This window comes from Hylaeus volcanicus, chromosome 3, assembly GCF_026283585.1.
Source record: "Hylaeus volcanicus isolate JK05 chromosome 3, UHH_iyHylVolc1.0_haploid, whole genome shotgun sequence".
NCBI classification, from domain to species: domain Eukaryota; kingdom Metazoa; phylum Arthropoda; class Insecta; order Hymenoptera; family Colletidae; genus Hylaeus; species Hylaeus volcanicus.
The window spans coordinates 29,376,896-29,400,065 of NC_071978.1; the positions used below are offsets into that span (position 1 = coordinate 29,376,896).

General features: G+C 45.5%; 1 protein-coding gene across 5 annotated transcripts in view; it reads left to right on the forward strand.

Moving 5' to 3' along the window:
- Positions 1 to 23,170, forward strand: part of LOC128873666 (zeta-sarcoglycan) — a 137,644-nt gene that overhangs the window by 17,890 nt on the left and 96,584 nt on the right. The window contains exon 2 of one of the 5 annotated variants that reach the window (XM_054117387.1): positions 20,011 to 20,261. The exons of 3 other annotated variants lie outside the window; for them this stretch is intronic. The gene's annotated coding sequence lies outside the window, so the exon portion shown is untranslated. Of the gene's footprint in view, positions 1 to 17,000; positions 17,029 to 20,010; positions 20,262 to 23,170 lie in introns of those variants that run through there. One more of the 5 variants, XM_054117389.1, reaches the window with a different exon arrangement.

Genomic DNA, 23,170 nt, shown 5'->3' on the forward strand with positions numbered 1-23,170 from the left:
CTCAGTCCATTGAAAATTACGTCTATTCGGCTTAATCATTTCGTTAATGGAATCGTTGATGGTATTAGAATAATTTTGTGGCTAGTTAAACTAGCGTCATCGAGATATTCCGTCGACTATTGCATGGGTACGGGAAAGCTATTACGTCAGGCATGTCGGATAAGCGAGTCGCAGGTCGAATGCGGCCCTATCTATTAAATTTCACGACCCTTTCAACTTTTAACTCGATTTATATTTTTATTGTGCGTAGTTTCATCACAAGCATACTATTGCCGCGTGTATTGTATTGTATTGTATCTATTGCAGTTTCTATTTGCGTGGACAGCTTTTTTTTTAGCGAAAACAAACCAGTCGACAGATTAAAATTTGAAAACTGCGAGGCGTTATTGTAAGCGGTCGAATTTTCTGCAGTAGTTCTTGTTCTCGTCGTTCTATTGAATTAAGAACGACACAAAAATTGACATTTGTTTCTCCCTTCTAAACTCAGGAAATGCACTTAACGAAATCGGAAAGCACGCTTTCAACTTCCGGGCCCCCCTTTCTTTACTTTGCACCGTTTTCTTTCCAACGCTTTCCTGATAACCGAACCAACAATTCACCGATTCAATTTCGAGGAGCTAACGCATCGCGGAGCTTCCATAGAATGCATTTAATAGAAAAAGTGGATTTATCGTTCAAACAAACCAGGCGAGCAGTTTCCGTAGCCTCTCCCTCGAGGAGCAAATAGTTTACTCGTCTCCATATCGCTTTGATGCGAATAAATCTTGGTATCTCGTCGAAACTTCTGGACACGAGGAAGACGTTTGGGACGCACGACATACGGAAATCGAACCGAGCTACTACGAGCCAAGACATGTTCGTAATTCCCTTGGTCGCTGGCGCAAGAGCGTTCGGTTCATTTGGAATCTTCCGGTCGAGCGATTCGAAAACTCGAACGGCCGTGGTAACGGTAGAATCGAATCGTATTACCCTTCCGATCGAAGGCATCCGCGTAACGTCGTTACCGCTAGCTAGAATCTCGTTCAACAATACCGCCGCGTTACACTATTCGGAATCGGGGACCATAAACGTTTCCCTTTATCGTGGTAAACAACGCGCAACATCTGTCAGTTTGCGGAAAAGCGGGCCTATTTTCTTCGGATGCCGCGGTCGCCGTGTTACGAGATTTCCGTTTTTCGACCGAAAAGAGAATAGCGTGCGTGCACGGAGGGGAACAGGGTTCCTGTCGATTCCATCAAAGGGTAAAGGGAGTCGCGCCTACTCTTTCCAAACGGGAACGGTTACGTCCATCGGGAAAATTTGACCGGAAACTCGGTGGTCCGGTGCGATTGAGGAGGAACGGGGACACGCGGAAAAGCCCGAAGAGGGGTGGCGGCAAGAGAACGAACGAAACCAACCGAACGAGAGCAGAGAGAAATAGAGAGAGAGAGAGGGAGAGAGAGAGAACGGAAGGGCAGGATGGAACGGGGGTCGAAAACGAAAAAAAAAAAGATATCGCCTCGCGGTGGACGAAGAGATTGGCATTCACGGTTAGTGAAGCTTCGCTGGCCGCGAATGGAGAACGAGGTTTTCGGCTGGGCTGCGGCAGGGAGGGAGGGTGCACCTATCGGGCACGGTCGGTCAATTTAAACGGAAAATACAAAAAGTAAATTAGCCGGACAGAACGAGCGTTCGGCGGTTTGGCCGGCGCACTCCGGCTAGCCGAATGCGAGCTGCGCGTCACGTGTGTCGGATCGTGCGGTGTCTGCGGTTCGCGGATTTTACGGACACCCGGTATATTATTACAATAGGACGCAGCACCGCCACGGAAACACGCCGCGACGCAACGCGTGCGTGTGCGAATCGAAACGCCATATGTCCCCGCGCGGCGACGCGTCATTATGCGCGGTAAAACGTATCCGGCTACTCGATATTAGCGCCGTTGAAAAAATAAAAAAAAACAAGGAAAAATATGGAACGTTCGCGGTATCGGCCTTGACTTTCGCTCTTGTGTTTTATAATACTTTTACGCGGAAAATACGCCCGGTATGGAGATCGATGTGCTCCGATGAATTTATGCATATACAAAAAGTTGACGCTGTAGCGTTGCAACAGGGAAACGAGTTTTTTCCCCTGATACGATTCTCTCTCTCTCTCTCTCTCTCTCTCTCTCTCTCTCTCTCTCTCTCTCGCCGCCACCGGGTGTATCGACATTCCATGTATCGTTAGTAATTTTTATTATGAAAATCGTGTCCGGTTCGACCGATATCCTGGATAAAGGAATCCTTTTCGAGGAGAGAGGCTAGAATCGGGGTGCTTTGACACACTGGATATCGTACCGTTTTAACGTCAACATTTTCAATGGAATCATACCGCTGGGGGCTTTTCGTTCCGTGAGCAGACTTTTTCGTCCATTACTCGTCGCACGGTCAACGAACGAGTTAATAATTCGTCATACCGGTTGAAACCTTCGGCAATGTTTATCCCCCGTTGTCGTCGGTCCGTAAATTTCTATTAAGCACCAACCCCCTGGTGTAACTCGTATTCGCGTTGCTCCTTGAAGCGCGAAGGATTTTATTAAGAGGCCGCCAGACATTAAACATACCTTTAGTTTCCCCTTTCTTTCTTTGTTCCTCGAGCGCATTTTGTTCTCCGTAGGAAAAATTCCTTCGCTCCTCTTCTCTTTCGCGTTGAATTTCGCGCTACTTTCATTCGTCTTAACCAGCCGCCATTGTTATCCCGTTGCCCGGCTTCGGTTTCTGTAATTCCCGCAACGGATACAAATTTTTCCCCACTTTCCGTACCCGTCCACGGTTTCGCCATCCCCTCTCGACGCTCCCCGTGGCAAAACGTTGCCGGCCTGCGAAAATAAATTACTGCTCGCGATTCGGATGATCTACGCCGGAGTTTTAAGCGAATACCGGAAATTTGTTATTGTTATTATCGTCAATCGGTGAGCGAGCGGCGGTATCGATTCAGCGTTTTCAATATTAAATCCCGCGGTGATATCGGGCCGCACGCGATTCACCCTCCAAACAGTCCTCGGTCTAGGATTATGGTGAATACTTTTTAAACAGGTAACTCTTTTTATAAATAAAAAAAAAAAAAAAAAAATAACTAATATTTCCACCTTCTCGGAGTTTTGACAGGTTTACATTGTATAATTTATTCTTGACGATCGGGCCGAGATTGAGATTCATCGACCAGCGGTAGTTTATTTGGTCCTCTTTCGTGTCTATTTCTTTTTTCATCCAGGATGTAAATTACCGATCAATGATTTCATGTATTCTGTAAATCCCTGGGGTCGTAGCGTGTATTCCACGAAGCGTTGCAAAATACGTACCTGCAGTTCTCGTTTGCCGTGGTTGTACGGCGGCCAAGCGTGATTAACAGTTGCTCCCCAGCGCTGTTTCGTCTGTGGTTTGTTCGTTACACGTGCACGATATTTATATTAAAATTCCCGTACTACGAAAGGCAGTCTAAGAAATTGCCAACAAGGGAAAGGTCGGTAGTGGCGGACGCCTATGTCGAAGAAATCGACATGGGATGGCAGCTCTACGCCTACGAGAACCGTAGGTACAATGTTACCCAAATACGGCCGTAAACTTTTCAGAAAAAAGAGGGTAAAATTTGGGAAATTTTGCTCGTTCCGTACGAGCCCCTTCAACAAAACGCGGTTACAGAGTAATGGCAGCGTTAGTTGTGTGGCAACTTTTTTAACCCGAGTTCAAATCCCGCTAAAACTCTTCAACTTTCTTAACTTTCAACGTGCTATTTATCGATTATTAGTAAAAGATTTTTAAATACGAACTACGTGGGATATTGGTTATCTGGAAATAAGGTGGCATGTAAAATTAGATGCAGCTATATAAAGTTGACCTTATTTGATCACCGTTTCGATTACTCGAATATGGATTTGTAATAACCGAATATTTCGGTTTGTAAATCACTCGTTAGTCGTTACAAAATAGATTTCAATGGAATTTTTTTCTTTAATCCGCGCGGAAGTCGATGGAAATGCGACCATATTTCCCGATATGACGTTTACCGTTATTTTATCGGGCAAGGAACTCCGGGTGGGAACACCCTTCTGTTCGATTCGTCTTTTTATTACAAGTAAGGAACAAGCCCCGATAATCAGGAGTGGCGCGGTTAGGGGAAAAGGATAGGTAAGCACTTGGGCGGAGCACTTTTTGAAAATTTATTACGTCGCTCCTTAAGCATTGGTAACCAGGCAGACGCTCCTCGGCGATATCGCTGATTCATCGATATCGTAAATAGAAGTTTAATTAATTCGCCGGTCGGTTAACCCGGCTGACAGGTCGACGGAAAGGAGAGAAGATTGGGATTACGCCTACGGTATAAGGGCTTGCTTTAAGCTGCCGTAATATACCTCGGCCTCTTATGTTCGAAGGCAGGTTATGCGAACCAGCGGGGTCAGCAGATAGAAACTAGTCCGGATACGGTGGATTCCCTGCTGTCTGCGATTACGATATAAGAATCATCGGGTTGCAGCGAAATAACGTTGACCGTGTCAATAAAATCGATAAAACATTCGACGCCGCGAACCTCTCTGACCCCTTTCCGACCGTCGAATTTATCGTCTTGGTCGATTTAACAAAGCCATGAATTAGTACGTTTTTTAGCCAGGCAAGATTTATGAATAGAATTAAAGTTAAATATTGGCGCGTCTATATCCCATCGGCTGCGATACGTACTCGATTATTTCACCTTCCGACATTCGCGCGAAACGTTCAATTATTCAGGCTCGTGGTCAATTATCCGTGCTTCCAGACAATTTTACTCGACGAAATTTGCAGACTAACGGTTGAAAACACAGGCTGGAAGCCAAAGACGTCATCGGTTCGTTATTCGTTGCACATCAATCTTCGGCTTATACTCTGTAGCAACGGATGGAAATGATTGCTCATATTTTATAGGTCTCGGGTGAACTTTGAACCAAATTCGGTCAACTATGGTATATTTGGTCATCGAAATGGGTTCTTCATTATTTCAGTAGATAAGTGGTTTACCGTGAGAGCAGCCTTCCGTCAGTCGTCGTTTAATCGAGAGTCGATAGTGTATCTTCATGGACATCTATCTCTACCCGTTCTGTAGAAGTATAAAATTCCTTTATTTATCATCCAATACTCTTAAGGGGTCCTCCTCGTTTCCGAGACTCGCCCAACCTACGTAACAGTTTTCAATCCAATCGAATTAAGAGAGTCCACGTTAATAATAAGATAAGTTTCGATAACAACGAAACGAACAAATCGTGTCGCGTCTTTTCTTATCGATTAACAGTCGTACGAAAATGATCAGCGTTCAGTTTCCGAAGACTAACTATACTTCGGAATTAGATTTAATAATAGCTTATTATTTCGAAGTCCTTGTACGCTACAGTTAAACGCGCATTTCTCTTTTGTTCTCAGTTTTCATCTGTATGCGACGAAAACGTATCGTTATTATTACCGTCCCAGCATCGCGTCCTTTGATAACGATAATAATTATCGTAACGAGAGTTACCGGGAACATCGGGCGAATCGATGGCTGAATTTTTTAATCGGTTTCGATAAGTCACGACAAGATTGCTGACAATATCCGCGGCCGTGGATGGGCTACTCCATTCTTTACAATCTCCGAACGTCCTCCTCGAATTTACGGTACGAGTCGACGTCACGCGTAAATCTCTGCAGACGCGGTTCGTGGGAAATTGGAAAAACGAATCCGCGATTGGTGATTCATCCGGGGGAGCGTACATCGATGCATATTTTAATGACGGATGGAAAGGCGCGATCGCTCGTGGCTTCGCGACAAATCAATCCGATCCGTTTTGTATTACTCCGATTTCACATTTTTTGATTCACAGCTGAACATTTTGCGCTTCGTCGATTTTAATTATTTCCACCCTGTACTTGTTTCCTCGAACAATGTCGATGAAGTACAGCAACCTATTAATTATTGGGGTGTTCCACGAAATGTTGCGGATTTAGCCGCTTTGTTCCTCGGTTACGTTTATACCGTTTACAGAAATAGAATAGATTCAATTGTTTTACTATGCGGTAAATGTATTTCAATGAACATAGTGTAACAAAACAAAAATTGCATAAAAATATCGCGTAGGAAAACAGATATACTCTGTGGCGAAAAGCAGAATTTATACTATAATTTTGAAAACTCGTGTGAATGGAACCATTTTCAAAGAGAAAAGTTCCAATACATTGTCCATGAAATGAAACTTTTCTGAAAAGGCAAACGCGTACCTTTTTACACGCTTAAATGCATTCAAATGCGCTCGATAATATAAAATACACGTTTCAAAGCAGGTTTGATCCGATCTGAATGTACATATAACAAAAAAAAGCTAAGGGAAATTATGTTTCATTACAGCTGTCGTGAAATGTTTTCAGGATCACGCGTCGTTTCCGCCGAAATGTTTTACAAAGGGAGAGCTTGCACTTTTCGATTCAACGGCTGAGATTGATTTTGCCGTGAGCGGGTTGCTAAATCAAACGACACGATTATTAATACCGTGAAAGAACATCGAGGGTTGTTCTTTCGGTTTTAAATGCACAATTACGCGGAAATTGCGCGCGAAATCGTTGCCCATGGAAATTACGTAACGGCGTAACGAGGACGGGCGGGGTGAGATAGGGGATGGAAGAGAGAACGTTTCGAGCAGAGAAATGGGAATTAAATTTTCATAGATCGTTATTGCGGCCGACGTTCGTCGACGATTTCCCCGGGCCCGTTCGTTCGTTTCTTCCATTAACACTTTGTGGTCGACGTAAATCCAACAGAGACTCCCTACTTGTCGGTGGGCTATTTTTTCTACGAATCTCACAATTTATTTAGGGCCTGCTATTAAGCTCACGCCATTTCAGGCTGTTTCGTCGCATAAACTAATCGGAAAAATGTCACTTCTCTCAAAATTGAATATAAAAGGAAGTTCTTTTTACGAGACATTTTTTAATAACCATCACGACATAGCAGTAACCAAAAGTAAGTAAAAAACGTTAATCGGAACGAAGCATAGAACTATCATAAATGTCATTATTCGATCTCAGCATTCGCCCCTAGGTCGGCCAATCGCGAAACGTTAAACTAAAACAAACTGTGCGACGGTTGTCTTCGATCCCGAAAGCGTAGCGCTCAACGGTGCGCCGTCGAAGACGATAAATTCGTTAACATGGTCATTTACATCCAGAGAGCAACGGTAATACTGTGAATCGGCGATCGAGCACATATCCTGGCCACTGTTCTACGCAGGCTTATTGTCAGTGCGGTACGCTCGAGTTAATCGATAACTATGCCAACCGTGTTCAGAGTGCATCTCTAATATTCCTATTGTCTTTGAACAGACGAGACGGCCGGTCGTCGGTGCACGAGGTTTCTATAGGGAGAAAAGACAAGGTCGGAAGTGGGAAGTTGGCATCCAAAGTTGGTTTTGCCTAATTTCACCGTGTCGTTGTATTATGTATGTACATAAGGGAGACGCGGTCTCATTCCCGTGCGGATTTATCTGTGCACATGCTCGTATAATATAATACAACTCGATACCGTCTTGGTCTAAGTTTCTAGCCGCACAGCGTGCTCGTGATTAATCCCAGTTATACGGGAGGAGTCGTGAAATCATCACGAGGCTTCGCCCAAGTTCCGTCCGTATTGGTGGAAGAAGCGATACAGAGACCGACGGTGCAACCGTCACGTTGGTAAACTTCGGAGTTTCGACGAATCCGGTTGACGACATTAGTTACCCGATGTTGCTATTAAGCGTTGCAATAAGCATCCATTTACGTCTAACGGTACACGGACGTCTTAGATCAGAAATTGAATAGCGTTTCGCGCGGAGAAGACGGGATGAGCCGAAACGTATGGCGCATAACGGAATACTTTAGCCGTTGTTCCGAGTCGAGAGCAGTCGGATTTGTTTGTAAGAAGCATTGGATCGTCGATGAACGGAACTCGCGACGTACCGGCCGCTGCGAAAGAAGCGAAGTCGGTCGCACGTAACGCGGAACCGAGCGTTAACCGTCGATTGAACGTACAACAAGGGGATATTCGATTAATCGTCGCTCTCGGGGAAGCTTAATCGAGGAGCGCCGGTGAAGGAAAGATCTAAAGTTGGGAACTCGCGTTACGAAAGCGCGGGGCAAACTTGTCGCGCGTAATCTCGAGATTGCAAACCGGAGCGAAGGACGGGATGGTGAAAAAGAAATAGAAGGGAAACCGTGAACGAAGGGGTGAGAGGAAGAAGATGGAACGGCAGCAAGAGTCTATCCGTAGGAACGTGCGACTAAATGAAAGGAATGTAAATCATAAAAAGTTACGAGCTTTTAAATCTCCTACAAGGTGGTGCACGTTCGCTTTAATTACCTTACATCTCTCATTCCTCCCTTGGCCTCCCTTGGTCGTTGGGGGTGGTTCTAGCCTGTGCTCCGTACCTTGCGCTGAACACCGGAGAGAGTCGGACGCTTTCCTTCCTTTCGGTTCTCTCTATCTCTCTCTCCCTCCTTCGTCTTCTTCTTCTTCTTCTACCTCTCATTTGCATTCCGCGAAAACGAGTATCTCCTTCTCCCCCGTCGTGCAGACCGCCCCCTATCTCCTTCCTCCGGTCTGCCATCTCTGCCGGAGCCGCTGCTGTCTCGCTCGCAGAAATTTCCTACCGCGAATAGATCACCTTCAGGGCCGCACGCTCTTGGGGATAATTAGCTACGTGGCCGTGGAGCACTCACGTCCTGATATGCGGTATGTACCGTGGAAGAAAAGGAACAGGTAGAAGAAGCAGGACGCAAGCTCGGGAAGAGTAGAGATGTGTGCAGGCCCGGGGAAACGGATGAACGACGCTGGCGAGACGGGTACGCTCTGGAAAAACCATACGTACACGTTCCGGGTGCGTTATTAACGCCACCGTCAAGGGATTCGCTCGCGAAAGCTGTGCCGCGAAGATATGCAATCTTGCTAGGAAGGGTTGCAACCACCGCGCGGAGGATTGCTTTCTAAGTGATCGCGAGATAAGTGAAACACTCGTCTCCGTCACGATGTCTCCCCTATGAAGGAGCTATCTCGGGAACAGGGACCATTCGTCCTACTCCTTTCTCGTTATTTCCTAACCATTTAGCTCGAATGTCGCATCTCGCAAACAGAAGGTGAATTCAATTTCCGTTTGTTGGATGTAACGTTGCCGCGTTTCCAAAAGAATGTCTAATGTGAATTGTTGAAAGTTCGAAGACACCGGTCGGATCGCTATGTTCGAGCACCGGCTGCGTTCATTAACGATGTTTGGCGAGGTCGTTGGAGGACTCGCGTCCAGTAAACTCTCCTCCGCCTCTTGCTCTCCCTGTCGCCGGAATCCTCGGGGACCGGGAGGATACCCTTGTTTATGTTACGAGGGATGTTCGGAAGACTGGTATTGCCACGGTCTCTAATCGAGTATCTTCGAAATTTCATGATGTTAAGACGCTTACTTGGGAACTCGTCGTGAACTTGGTTCCCCTGTCACAACGTATGGAAAGGGGCGTCGCACAAATCGCACCGAAACTCGCCGCGAATTATTTCTCGCCCCGTCTCTGTTTACGAGTATTAAACAAGGGAAAATCGCGGTGAAAAATCTCGCACAATATTTCTGGACGTCCGACGCAATGCGTGCGAGCTTGCATTCGCATGTGCTGTTCAACCGGAGGAGCAGGGTAGACGCGTGTAATACATGTAATATATAAAGCGTTGTAATACGTTACGGAAAGGGTGGAGCGAACGTCGAGCTGGATGGGACATACGTCATGAAGTGACAGGCGGAACAAATGGAATCTGAACCAGCAATCCTCCGGTGTAAACTGCTTATGTATTGAAATCTGCTGGGCGTCGCGTACGGATGATCTAATAACACTGTAAGTATCGAACGATATCGTTACTCCGTTAAATTTCATTAATTTCACGGGTTCCTTGTATCGAAAAATAATGCGTTGAACGCTTTGATATTTATCGTACTTTTTCAAATAAAATCCTTGTCCTTCGAGCGATGCGAGCTGTTTCTAGTCAACGGAATGGTCTACGATCTTCCAACTGCCGTCAAGAGATACTTGGTACGCAAATATGATACAACCCAGCGAAATCGAACTGGATATATCTTTCGTTCGCATAGGAAAGGTTGAAGAAATGTTTAATCGCGTTTTTATTGCTCTTCTATTCGAGTCGAGTCGAGCGATGGGTTATGCGATTGTTGAAAATGCAGTCAGAGCATAGATGTTATAGACGCAAAAAGCGAAATCAAAGTAGTGCCACGGCTAAAAGTGACCCCGTTCTTCGATCTTTTTCGAATGTAGGTTATCCGAGGCTTCGGAGACGAGACCTATCCTCGATCGCGACGGTATATTATTCAACCTTCTCGTATTGTCGACGAATATACGTGCATCGCGGTGACGCCTATCGTAAGATATAAAAACGGATTCTGTGCTCCCGTTTTCTTTTGTCAATGTGTTTAAGTAGCCATGTTTTGCACCGATTAAGCTAGGTGTAAAAAGCGCGAAAACCTCGGCTTGTTTCGCTGTAAAATTAATGCCAGAATGGACGTTCAAAAACTCTTTTAATATAAACGCGCAAAACCCCTGGTAAAAGGTCCATTTGTAGCAAAAAAGGAATTTAAAAACGTGGAAAACTGTCGTTCTTTTCCTCTTTTATTTGCTATAAATTGTAAATTACGCTAGTCGTTGTAAACAAAAATTGTTGAATTCGCGCGGCAACGGCTGTTACGTATAAATTCAATAATTAAACGTTACGGTGCTTTGAACGTGTGAAATCGAATTTCCATAATTTGTAAACTCAGGGCAGAACTTTGTCGCGTTACAAGAAGTAGGCCTGATATCGCGTATCATTTGCCCTCGGAGTATCGGTAGTCGCAGCAAGGCTGTGTCAGATATTCACTTGGATTATTTCCATAGAAAGCTAAATGTGTCAGGCGAAGGATTACGGCAAAACAGCTACAGGCTTCTCGTATCGTAGGGTCCCCTGACACCGAGCTACCGTTGGCAGATAGGGGAATCAAACAATTGTCGCGAATTAGTGGCGAGCGAATCGGCGACGACGAGACAATGGATCGCGCGACTACCACCGCTGTCGACCGCGCACAAAAGAGAGACGCAGGACAGGAAAAATATGTAACTTGTTGACACGGTTAATCCCCGCGGGCCAGCATGTGATTATGCAGTCAAATGAGATTGTGGCATATGCATGAACCTGGCCCTACACAGCTCCCTTCGTGCCAGCACCCGGCCCTCTCGATTTCTCCCCCTGCGCGATCTCCCAATGCTGGTTCCATTCTCTCGGCCCTGCCTTGCCCTCTCTCCGTCTACCCTTTACCGGTCGTTTGCGATTCGGGGGTGCTTTCTTCCCCGCGAACTCTTAACGACGCACTCAGGTGTCGTTAGGACGGTGACGATCTATGTCTCGGCCCTCTCCACTTTCGAAGTATTCTCATGGTTAAGTTCGCCCTGTTAAGTTCTAAGTAGTTCGAAACGAGGACTGGCTACAGGATCGCAAGAGTTCATTATTGCGTCAAGTTGGCGCGCGCTCGAATGAAGTCGCAGCCGGGGAATCGTATTATTCTCGTGTTTACACGGGAAACATTCGGAGTTTGCGTGCTCGGTGCGTCTCGAGTTCGACTATCTTGGACGCTAACGTGACGCGGATGTGTTTTTAGAAGATGTCACGATCTCGTCATCGCGAGATGATCTATCGGTTCGTTAACCTCTCCGCTGTTCACTCGAATAATTTTCTATGAAACCCATGACCTGTCTCGATACGTCGACGACAAACGCAAACTCCGATCGTGGCTACGCGATCCTGTTTTATCTCATGGGCGGTTCAATTACGGCTAATACCGAGATTTCGTCGAGTCAACGGTGGGACATAACGAATAGGATTTCCATCCTGCGCCGCGGTATCGGCGGAGCCGATTGGCCCGTGTTTTCCTCGAGACTTCGTTCGGGGAAACAAAGGTAAACCATGATTTATAAGATGTAGCGGGAACGTGAACTCCGGCAATAGTGTTCGAGGAATGTAGACGTGGAGGAGAACGAAGGAAACGCCGCGAGAGGAAAATCACATTCGTGTACAAGAGATTCGGAGGGAGCGAATGTACGATACGGGGAGAGACTTGTCGTCCCGCGGTTTCATTACGGTGATGTATCATTGCGTCGGATTTACGTTCTTGCCTATCACGTACCCTCGTACGTCTACGCGTGTACTTTTGTTTGTGAAATATGTTATTTTATATTTATGTCCTTGCTGCTTCATAATTCATAGGATGTTTGCGTACAGGATCGGACCGAAGAAGTTGATAAAACTTGGTAACCCCAGGGGTAAAAAGAAGTCATGTTTCGATAAAGGGCACGTCATTTGAATCGGTTTCGGTTTGTGCAATCGTGTACGTCATGCTCTCATTCTAGTGATATATTTTAGGAAAGGTCGTTCGATTGATATCATATATAGGTAGAATTCGGTGCTGTAGACCCCTCGCAGATGTACTAGATTATTTTTGAAACGACTGGCATTTGACTTGGCTGGTCGGAGTGCGCGTCATAGAGCATGACATATGTATGTTGCGATGTTGTGGCATTGTGTAATAATACACCATGCTAGTAGGTCGTCCCATAAGTACATACCTGATGCAGCTCCTGTCAGTATCTCTGCAAGGTAGAAAGCAGATAGTCAAACATCCATTAGATTTTAAGATTGAAAATCTTTTTATTTTCGAACAGCCAAAATTCACGTCTCGTTTGATGGTGAAAAATGTTGCGAGGTGATGAAATAGATGGGTACAGAAATAAATATGTCCCGTTACACAGCTTGAAAAGTTGAGGGAGAATGCGATGAAAATGCTGTGAGGCAATGAAATTGATGGGTAGTAACAAAATAACCTTATCAAACATTAACAGCTGTCACTTGTCTTTCGATCTCGCCAACTCTCGCGTGTGCGCGAAGTCTGTAAATTTTGCGGCCCGTTTATTATTTTTAACTTTTATTTCTGTACCAACCCTCGAACAATAAACAATCGGAAAACAAATATATTTCACCTTCTGGAAAGTGAAAAATAGAAGCGAAAACTTAGAGGGTGACCCTTCAATTTTGTCTATCGATTGCACAGTCCTCGGAAAGACCACGTTACTAGTGGATCGACTTAGTATATAGTGCGAGACGGGTGGGAATATAGCATCGTAATAAACTTAAACGGTTTGATTTTACGATTGTTCGTTGGATTCTTAATTGGGGCAGCAGAGTGGTGTTGTCGTTTCGTGTTCCTAGATCCTCGCCAGCTCGGAAATCGAAACTTTGCCCGCTGTGTCTTTGTCCGTAGAATCGCCGGCAATTTTGGGAATTCCTCTCGAGCGAGGAGGAGTATACCGAACGAGCAAGAACTTGGCGGGATTCTAACCGAGCGACACGACGCGAGCCGCATTATCTAGCCAAGCGAGTCTAAAGTCTTCGAGAGCCAAGACGATTCCTGCTGCCGATGACTTCGGGATTTCTGAACGGCGCCTTTAGTATCCATTGGCCAACCGGTTTCATGGAGGGATTCGATCGATCGATGGTTCATCGAAAACCCCTTCATCCGGGTGGGATCGAATTTCTTGTCTCGGGTCAACTCTCGTTGTTCCCGGTCATGAATCATCGTGTTGCATCGGAAGTTCGATAACTCCGTGTCATTTACGGCGATTGACCCTAAAGATCGTAGATCTATCAACCTAAATGAAGAAATCTCCCACGTTCTACGTTGCTTACCTTGTATGTATTAATTTCTGTTGTATTTTACAAACGAACCTATAAGAGGTTGAAATTTTGAGAAAACGAGACGTGGAATACACTTAAGAAACTTTGACCACTTCACCGAACTAGAACGTGCGAAGAGCGACGAGTATTTAACGCGATGAAATGCAAACAATTTCAGCAGAGAAGTTTAATCGGTGCGCGATCGGTCTTGATTACATCGATCGATATGTTCCAACGATCGGAGCAACGCTAGCACCATACGTTTTCACCGTTTCCAACGCACTTACGAATCGATACAACGCAGCCAACAATTACGGGCGTTGGTCTTATTTTCTTTTACGAGCCACCCTCGTACATCGCTACTCGACGAATCTTCCAACGAAGAGTACATTACGCGTGGCAATTTTGTTAAATTAGGAAGCCGCGAACGCTTGATTAGCAGTCAGAAACGAAAACGACAATCTCGGGCGTAAAGGCGCGACGTACGAAGCCAAGAGTACTAGAGCTGGGACCAACTTCTATGACGGTGAATACGCGCATATAGAAAGGGGAGAAGGTTGGTCTGGTATCCTACTCGAAGAGAATACCAATAGCGGTTTAATCCGTGGTACCTACCCCCGGCTAGTAAATTTACGGTCAGTGTCCAAGTGTTATTATGTCGACTGCTCGATTGTACAATGCACGAGTATAGACTGCGTGGAAATTTACGGTGCCTCGCGGATACGCCGGCATTGTTTTAACCCTCCCCCCCCCCCCCCACCCCGATCTCTCGTTTTATGTTTCTAGTTTTATTATATTTTCGTGCACGCCAGCTCGACCGAGCTGGTATTTGCCACTTGTGCGATCTGGATGCGTGTCGGAGAACAAGATCGGTTAGATGATTCCGAGGGAGAGCGTGCTACATCGAATTCCAAAAAACAAGTCTCCATTGGGAATGGAAATTTGTTTTCTCCCTTGGCTGCCTTTTCTATCAATCCCTTCGTCCCTTGACCCCTTTTCTGGCTGTACGATCGTATTCCGACGATGTTCGTGCGCCTACACACTATACGTAATTTCTTTCGGAACGTCGACAATTTCCCTCGTGTTGTCATTTTATTTGCGCGTACGATTTGTTGAAATTCATAGAACCTGGAGTGAACAACGGTGGGAAAAATACGCGGGCGAGAAGCTGGATCATCCCCCCGGAGACGGAGTCATTTCGTACATAGAACCTTTAACCCCGAGGGCAAGGATGTACGCGGGCGATATATCGGCGCACCAGTTTACATCGCGATCCGCAAACGATGCGCATTACTTATGCAACGAGGTGTTTCGTCTTTTTCATTTGCTCAGGGCTCGCGTTTGCCCTGCTAAAGCCACGTCGCGTCTACTTTTCGCCGACCAAGTGAATTTCGCTGGTTACGAAACTGTTTTTCCTCCTGCGAGGGGAAATATGTTTGCAAATACGGGAACTAGTCGTCGCAGGCAGGAAAATGGTACCTTTCGAGTCGAACGGCGAATGCTTTCCACGATCCGTTTCCTCGGGCGATCCTGCGAAGTTGAACGAGTTTACAAAGCTTCCGACACCGGTAAAATAAAGGAACAATTGAGTTGCAACTGCGCTATGTCTGTTTGTGGATCCTCTCGTAATGTGTACAGATGTGGATAAAGCCGCTACTTGCCTCGAATTTTCTTCACATTCGATTGGAGATCAACACGCGCTATATTATTGACGCAAAAATAATCAATATCGGATAAGATCCGTAGATAACCGTGGATAGATGTCCCAAGAATCGCGTTCAATCGTTTCTTTAAACTTTCGAGATCGACGTTCCAAAGCACGGCGTAATTTGTTCCCAATTTCACAACGAAAAGAAACGCGCGGAGCGTGCAAAACGCTCGGACAGCAAGGATAAATTAGGTGGTTGAATAATATATAAACGTTCGCGAAGTAATAAAGCGATATCGCTCTCGTGCTACGAACTTGCCAGTCGATTTCGTGAAAATCGATTATCGATATATCGCCTTGCGAGACTTCTCCCTCTTCCAGCCAACTTTCTGTTCCTCCATCCTTCTCTGTCACCAGTTCTTTTTTCTTTTACCTGATAGCTTCTTGCTTTCTCTTATTTGATCTTTCTTCTACTCGATAACGTCACTAGTACGTGTGCATACCGTGATAGTGCTGGAGTGATCGTCGCCTTCGCGAGTCGAACGTGCAGTTAAATAACGAAAAAGTGTTCCTACTCGTTATATTTCGGGGACAATAATGTCTGACGGAAGTTGAATTTACACGTGGAAGGTCCTCTTTAGTCGCGACAATAGTTGTTCGATTCACGGCGATCGTTCGGAGCACGTTGGGTTGTAAACGAGTGTACAGATCCTAAGGCGTTTCGGGGGACAAAAAGTATGCGAGAGTTTACTGCTGATGGAGTAGCGCATTCTTCGATTTCGGGTTTACGGTCAAACGACGAAGAGTCAACGCCAACGTTGCTCTCTCCGCATCTTCGGCCCTGCACGTTCGCCATTTCTCAAATGCTACCATTCTTCTCGCGCTGCGACGTTGTATCGCGAGCGAGCACATAAAGTCTGTTTTCATGATATTCCAATACACGAAATGAACTGAAAAGAATTACGATAGTTTTCGCAAGGAAAGAACGGCCAGTGCGTTATTTCTTCCACCTTTCCAACTCTCGATCTCCCTGCCTCCTAACGCGTGTATATTTCTCGTTGCACGTGAGCTGTCTCCGATTCCTTCAGCGGCAATTGCATTGCCTTGTTCGGCAATTGTTGGCGTATATCGCGGAAAAATGTTCGAATCGACACGAAAAGCTATCTGTCATTGGAAAAGTTTCTCCGTTAACCTGGTGGTAAATTCGTACGAAATTACTCGTTTTTGGTGGCTAGACGCGACGACGCGTTGTTTCGCGAAGACCGACAGTCTCCGACTGGCCGACTATTCTTTTTCAAATAGTTTTCGTTGCTACCGATAGGTGGGAACGAATGTTCGATAAGTGTATCGTGTAATCGTTAATTTTATCGATGTTGGCGTGCAATTGACGCCCATGGTAAGCCGCGCCAGCTTGGCAATAATTTGGCGATGGAAACTGTGCCGTCGCGTCGTGCCAACATCGTCGCCATCCGGCCGATGCTAGCGGAGGCGTCGATTTTACACAAACTCGTGTATGGTATAAACGGTGAAATATTAAACGACGACAACGAGTACAAGAGCGGGCGCAAAGTACGTTTGATGTAGTTCCGCCATTAGCAGCGAGTAACATTCAACGCTTCAATGATGCCACGAGTGACGTGAGTTACTTATAATACAAGGGAAGGTAGAGAACACAGAAATACGAAAAATGTTGAAATTTTGCGTGGAAGTAGAGTACATCGTCCCTAACACAATATCATTTTTCGTTGTAATTATAATAAGATCCGAGGGGATGAAATTACCCTTCAAATATTAAGGTTGGAGATATCTCGAGAGGAGACATGTTTTTGAATACAGTTACGTAAACGCAAACAAAAGATGAAACTTTAGTTTGAACCTTTATACGATATTTCTGTGGTGTACCATAATTCTGCAGCTATTTAGAATGAAAAGAAAAAAAATTGTTCTCACCGAGAGGTAAATTCACCTCTTAAACCGTGTTATACCACAAGCGCGAAATGGTTTTGCGTTAAGAATAAACTACCTTCGCTGCGCACGATGTTTCAACATTTTCGGAATTTTTGGATTCGCGAACGTCCCTTGTTAGCGACGTGTATCAACGTAGAACAAGAGACCGACGAATTCGCCCGAAGAGTTCTCGGGCACGAAAGGAATCCACCGAACTAGTTTTTCTCGAATAAAGATTCGTTCTTCTATTTTTCTTTTCTCCGTATATATACGAGAGGGGAAGATACCGGTCATTCGGTTTTTACGACGTTTTTGATTGATTTCCGAGTGGCCTTCTTTTCTCTGCCCCCGTACGACGGAGACTACGCGCCACCAACTTTTCCTCCTGTTCTTTTATTTATACGATTGCCCTCGATATCACGACGATGTATTTATGAATTTAATAACGCGCCGTGTTTTATGGGCGTCGATGTTAAAGGTACAAAAGAACGTCGAAAACGGAATGAGATTAAATGGAAAAAAATACAAATAGCAGTCGCAGCCTCCGTTGACCGATTTTAACGGGCGACGTAACGGCTGAGCAAGCGCGTAAACTTAAAAATTTTAACGCGTCCCGGCGCTCCGCGTCCCCGTTGACCCGTCCAGAGTTTAGAATAGCTGGACGTAAAAAGCGGCAGGTTCTCGGTGGCGACTCGGTCAATAATTGCGCTTCCGTCGATGGCGGCCTGCTGGCATCCGGTTATTCGAGCGGCGGGAAAAGTCAAGTCCCACCGCGGGGTGATTAACGCGGTTAATTTGTTGCAATTTGACCCGACTAGCAGCACCCTCGATTCAGGACGATACCCTTCGTCCTCTCTCTCTCTATCACTCCTATATTCCTCTCCCACTCCTTCCTCTTCGTTTCCCTATCCCCTTGCAACGTCCATTCTAGTCGGTCCGCGTGTTCGTAAATAATTTACGAGTTGTAATTGTAATTTCGCATCGGTTTCTGACCCCTTAATGCCATGTTACGCTATGACGTGCGACGGCTCTCGAACACCGAACATTCGAGCCACCTCAAGATCGACTGTATGCATTCTTAAACAACCGGGTGACCGGTCGTCGATTGGGAGAACAAAAAGTTCGCCTAGAAGTATGAGAACGACAGGAGCAAATGTACGATTGAATAGAATTCAATATAGGTTCGATTGCACGGAGAAGAACCGACGATCCTGGAAGAGCACCGGGTCAATGAGTCGAACTCTGTCCTTCCATTTAAGTGCTTCCTTGAGTCATGGAGACAATGGACAAACATAGTTGTAGAAAACTCGCCAGCACGGGAATATTGGATTTCGTGTTGTATATTGCTGAATTAAAGATCACTATGCAGAGAGACGAAAGGTATGGGAGACGGTGTTTTGTAAATTGTGTTCGATTTTGTCGGGACAACAACGACCGGTGTTCTTTTCTCGCGAAGGATAACGTTAAAGATTGGAAGTTGCTCCCGAAGTTGTTCCTCGTCTTGGACGGTGCATCGAGGAAAAAAGTTTTCCTCTCGTCGAGTTTTACGCTCAAGTATTTATTATCTTTTTATTAGCATCCCTGGGGTTTATCGCGACGGAGGGTGGGGGGGGGGGACGTACGATATAAAAACGCCACGTTTAATAACGGCGTTGTCGGTGAATATCAAGTACATTCCGCGGAGCTCCGGTAAATATTTTGCGAAGAGGAGAGATCCAAAGCGCAAATAGTACTGCTCAGTTTCGTGGACGCGTCGATCGAAGACGCAGAAACACGCGTGTCGATGCGAGATTTCTTGAACGTTGCTCGACCATGATGTCGGCGAATCCACCATTGGATCTCTAATTGCGAAACATTAATCCCTGCGTTCCAATTCCTTACGTTGAAACCTAGTCAGAGGCAGTATCCCTTGGGAATCTCTTCCCGAGACTTGGGTCGACGGTGGTGGATTCGAAGTATGTAGTACGATCTTAGGATGTATGCGTTGAATAAGGTGGAGAGTTTGGTCGTAGAACGAAGACAGTGGGAAGGTGGAATCTTCTCACGTAGCCTGAAAGAGAAAGAGACAGGGTCGTGGAGACGTTCGCAAGAAGAGCAGGATCTCACTCTCATCTTCGGCATTCCTTCTCGTATAAAATTAACTATCAAAACGTGCTTTCCCGTCCTTTTATCTTTCAACTAAATACCTGGCCTTTTCGTTATTAATAACGATACCTACGCCGTAATAAAAGTACGTGCATTATCTCAAAGCGGAATTCATGAAATCGTTTTTATAATAAATTTCACGGCGCAATCTCGAGTATTTAATATTGCACTTCTGTAACAAACACTTGCCCGTCCAGGTGATGATACGTATAATTTCGCGATACAATTTAGCAACAGTGCGTTTTAGCTTCTGATGTTATTTTTATGCCTCCCGTTAATTTTACCTCTGGTAAGAAAGATTCGGCAACCGACGCATTTCGAACGATCCGAAGTTTTGCGGAAATAAAGTACCTATCGGTGATCCTTCATATTTTATCGCACGATCTAAATCCGTTGCGCTTTATTTTTGCAACCTTTCAAATTTGTCGGAATGAATCGAGACAGCTTCGTCTTTCTTCCGAGCCAACTGATTTGCCGAACGACACGCGTTATATAGCTGTTTGTTCTTTTTTGCTTTTTCATACCAGTTCTGACTCGCAAACGCCCTTTGGAAGTAAGGAATGATCCTTAACGTGTAACTCAAAACCTCGTGCGTGAGCTTAAGGAACAACCCGGACGAAGACAGCCGCTTAATCCGTTTAATCCGGCTTACGAGAATACTACTGGTTATCGTGAGCCCCTGCTTCGCATTACTTATAGCGCTATCCGGCCGTTTGAAAATTCGCTACCAACCGAGCACTTCCGGTTGCTTCTGCGGAAGGAGAAACAACGGAACAAGGTAACACGACTCCATGTTCTTTTATCGATCAACCACATTTTACCAAATAGTCACACGTGCACTATAGGATAGTGAATATTCACGAATAATGCAACCCCCGAAATTTGTATGTAGTCGAGGCATGATCGTTATCCGTTTAACACTTTTCGTGCCGGACCGATTTTTGAAGACTTTCCGGTCAGGTTGCGTGTGTCGTATACGACCCACACTTTTACGATTAAATAAACTTGTTTTTAAAAGGTTATCAATTTTAATATGCATTAGATAATAAAGCAATAGCACGGAAAGTGTTAAAGAAAAATTACCCTCTAATTATTTGATAGTCATTCGTTGAGTGACGAATGACACGTCCCACGAACATCGATACGGTATTAAAATGTAGGCGAGCATTCAATTTCGTACGTGTTTCCGGCGCGATTAGCGTTCTCTCCGTAATCGTTGCGAGAGTCGATGCTCCATCCAACGTGCGAAGGTATTTAATGCAAATGGCTGACGTCCAATATCAAGAGTAAAACGCTGGCTTCTTTGACCAGCAAAGAGCGTCGAGGCCCCATCTAACCTGGGGAGGCGAGGCGATTCGATCGGTCGTGGATTCGAGATCCACAGGTTCAGGTGTCGTAAAGCTTAGTGCTAGCAAGCCCGTAAGATAGGCATTAGCATGCATAGGTTGGTCCGTCGCATTTAGCAAACTCATCCCACCGGCATGCCGTTCTCTTCTCGGTCTCTTGGCCTGTTCGGCAGGCCGGTCGACTTCTCGGCTACGGTACCAAAGTAACTTCGCTCGAGCGAGGCGCGCAAACTAGGGGGATGAGTTCCAGCGTGCGCCTCCACTCGCGACACAGAGCACCGACTGACTTTCCTCCCTTTTTGCTCTCATCCAACCTGGCCGGTTACTCGCTCAAGTATGCATAAATTTCACGCTCGTACAGTTACGAGTGTCGCCTGTTTCCATTCTTGACTCACTCGGCGGAATACTCTCCCTCTCTCGCTGTTTACTAAATGATTCAATGTTTCGAAAGAGCTCGCGCTAATTTCTTACATCGTCGGAGTTATTTTTTTATATCGCCGCTGTTATTTTTGGACGATACAAAGTCTCGCGAGGTTTCGCGCGCATCGTCTCATTTTAAGCACTTTTTTCAAGAAAATGTTGCAGCGACGTAAACGACGCTTTTCGTATCGGTCCTTTTTTCCAAGTTTCTCGTAACTGTCAAGAGGTAACGGAAGATCGCACCTCCTCTGCTTTCACGGCTTATCAGACTCGTCCTTTGGAACTGGAACTTTAATAGAAGAACGATCATCTCGCAATCTTCTTTTCTCGGGTTTATTAGTTTCTACTGCCGAATCGAACAAAAGTCGAGCGGAGACCACATTATTTTATTTATTAATTTAGAATCGTTGATTTCATCGATCGGTCGTTCCATTAATGAAACAGAATTCGAATAAATCGTGCTTTGGGATCGTATTTCAGCGTTCAACGCGGTGAACGACAGAGGAAATAAAACAGAAGGCAGCGCAGACGTGCGGTCGCTATAAATCAGAACTGCCGCCGATAAATCATGAAATTTCTTTTCTCCTTGTTTGGCGCCCGATGTATATATCCCACCGGATGTCGTCTAGCGAGTTATTCGCGACATCGATCGTGAATATTCGAGTGGTGGGAACCGGCAGCTCATTGGGCTCCAGGAAATGTAGTCGGGTAACATGTGCAAGATAATCCGAAACTGTTCCCGGTGGTGCCGTCTTAACCCAATTTCTCCAGCGTCTATACTTGCGTCGGACCGGTTATTCGCCATTTCGGTTCCACCCTTCCTTATATCCTTTCTCCATTCTCCGCGTGCTCGGCTACTTAATAACTACAGGGCTGCTGATGCAGTTCGACTCGTGTGCGGTTTTATCTAGCGGTTCGCGCGAACCTCCGACGGTTAACTTCCGCGTTATGAATCTTCGGCGGTCAACCGCTCATTAGCCGACCCCGTACGTGCCCATTCTTTCCACTTTCCCCAAATACCACTGCTAACGGATGTATAGCGATAACGATACACTCTGTAATTCTGGAAGTGACTCCAAAAGCTCTTTCTGGTACGACCTGCACGACTGAGTATAAAATACAAAAAGAAAGTTATTCATATCATTTTCAGAATACCTTTTAGTAACTATCGAAACCCTTGCGTCATTTTCCAAATATCGAGGAAGAATTAATAAAATTTCATCATTGCAACCAAGATGTTATACCTGTAACGCGCGACATTCCACGCATCTACTTCTTTTTTTCATTCCTTGAAACGATTTTCGGAGACTAGGTTAATTGTCAGAGGTACAAAGTTTTGCAATTGTTGCGGGTGAGCGTGATATAAGGAACGAGACGTTATTAGGCAGTTATGGGTCCCCATAGGCGCATAGGTGCGTGTTCCAGTAAGTTGGGACGTGTGGTTGTTGTTCTTACGATGGTGTACGTGCTCACGGTTGCCGTAACACGCGAAGCTAAGCTACTATGCTAATAACGGCTCGGTTCCGAGTGGACGTCGTACACAGAATCGCACTCGCGTGACAAACTTCAAGGCTGAATAATTTTGCTATTAACATTTTCGTGCCAATTCGAGACCATCTTCGCCGCCTACCTTTAACGGCGAGCAACCACTTGTTTCAACGCCCGCGACACGTCGAGATTTTCTTTACGATCGACGGAGTCCTGATTAATTTCTAACGGGAAATAATGTTCGTCGAAATGAAGCCTGTTTAAAGTCGTCTCTAGGCATTTTTTTTAAACGAGGACCGTCGAACTTGAGCGAATTCCGTATTTCAAGTTTAGAGAGTAATTATGCGTACAAGCGATTAAATAATTCACTGACAGAGGGAAGTTACCCGCGAGGAACTGGGTTTCGTCGTTCCCCGGGCTGTTTTTTGGACTC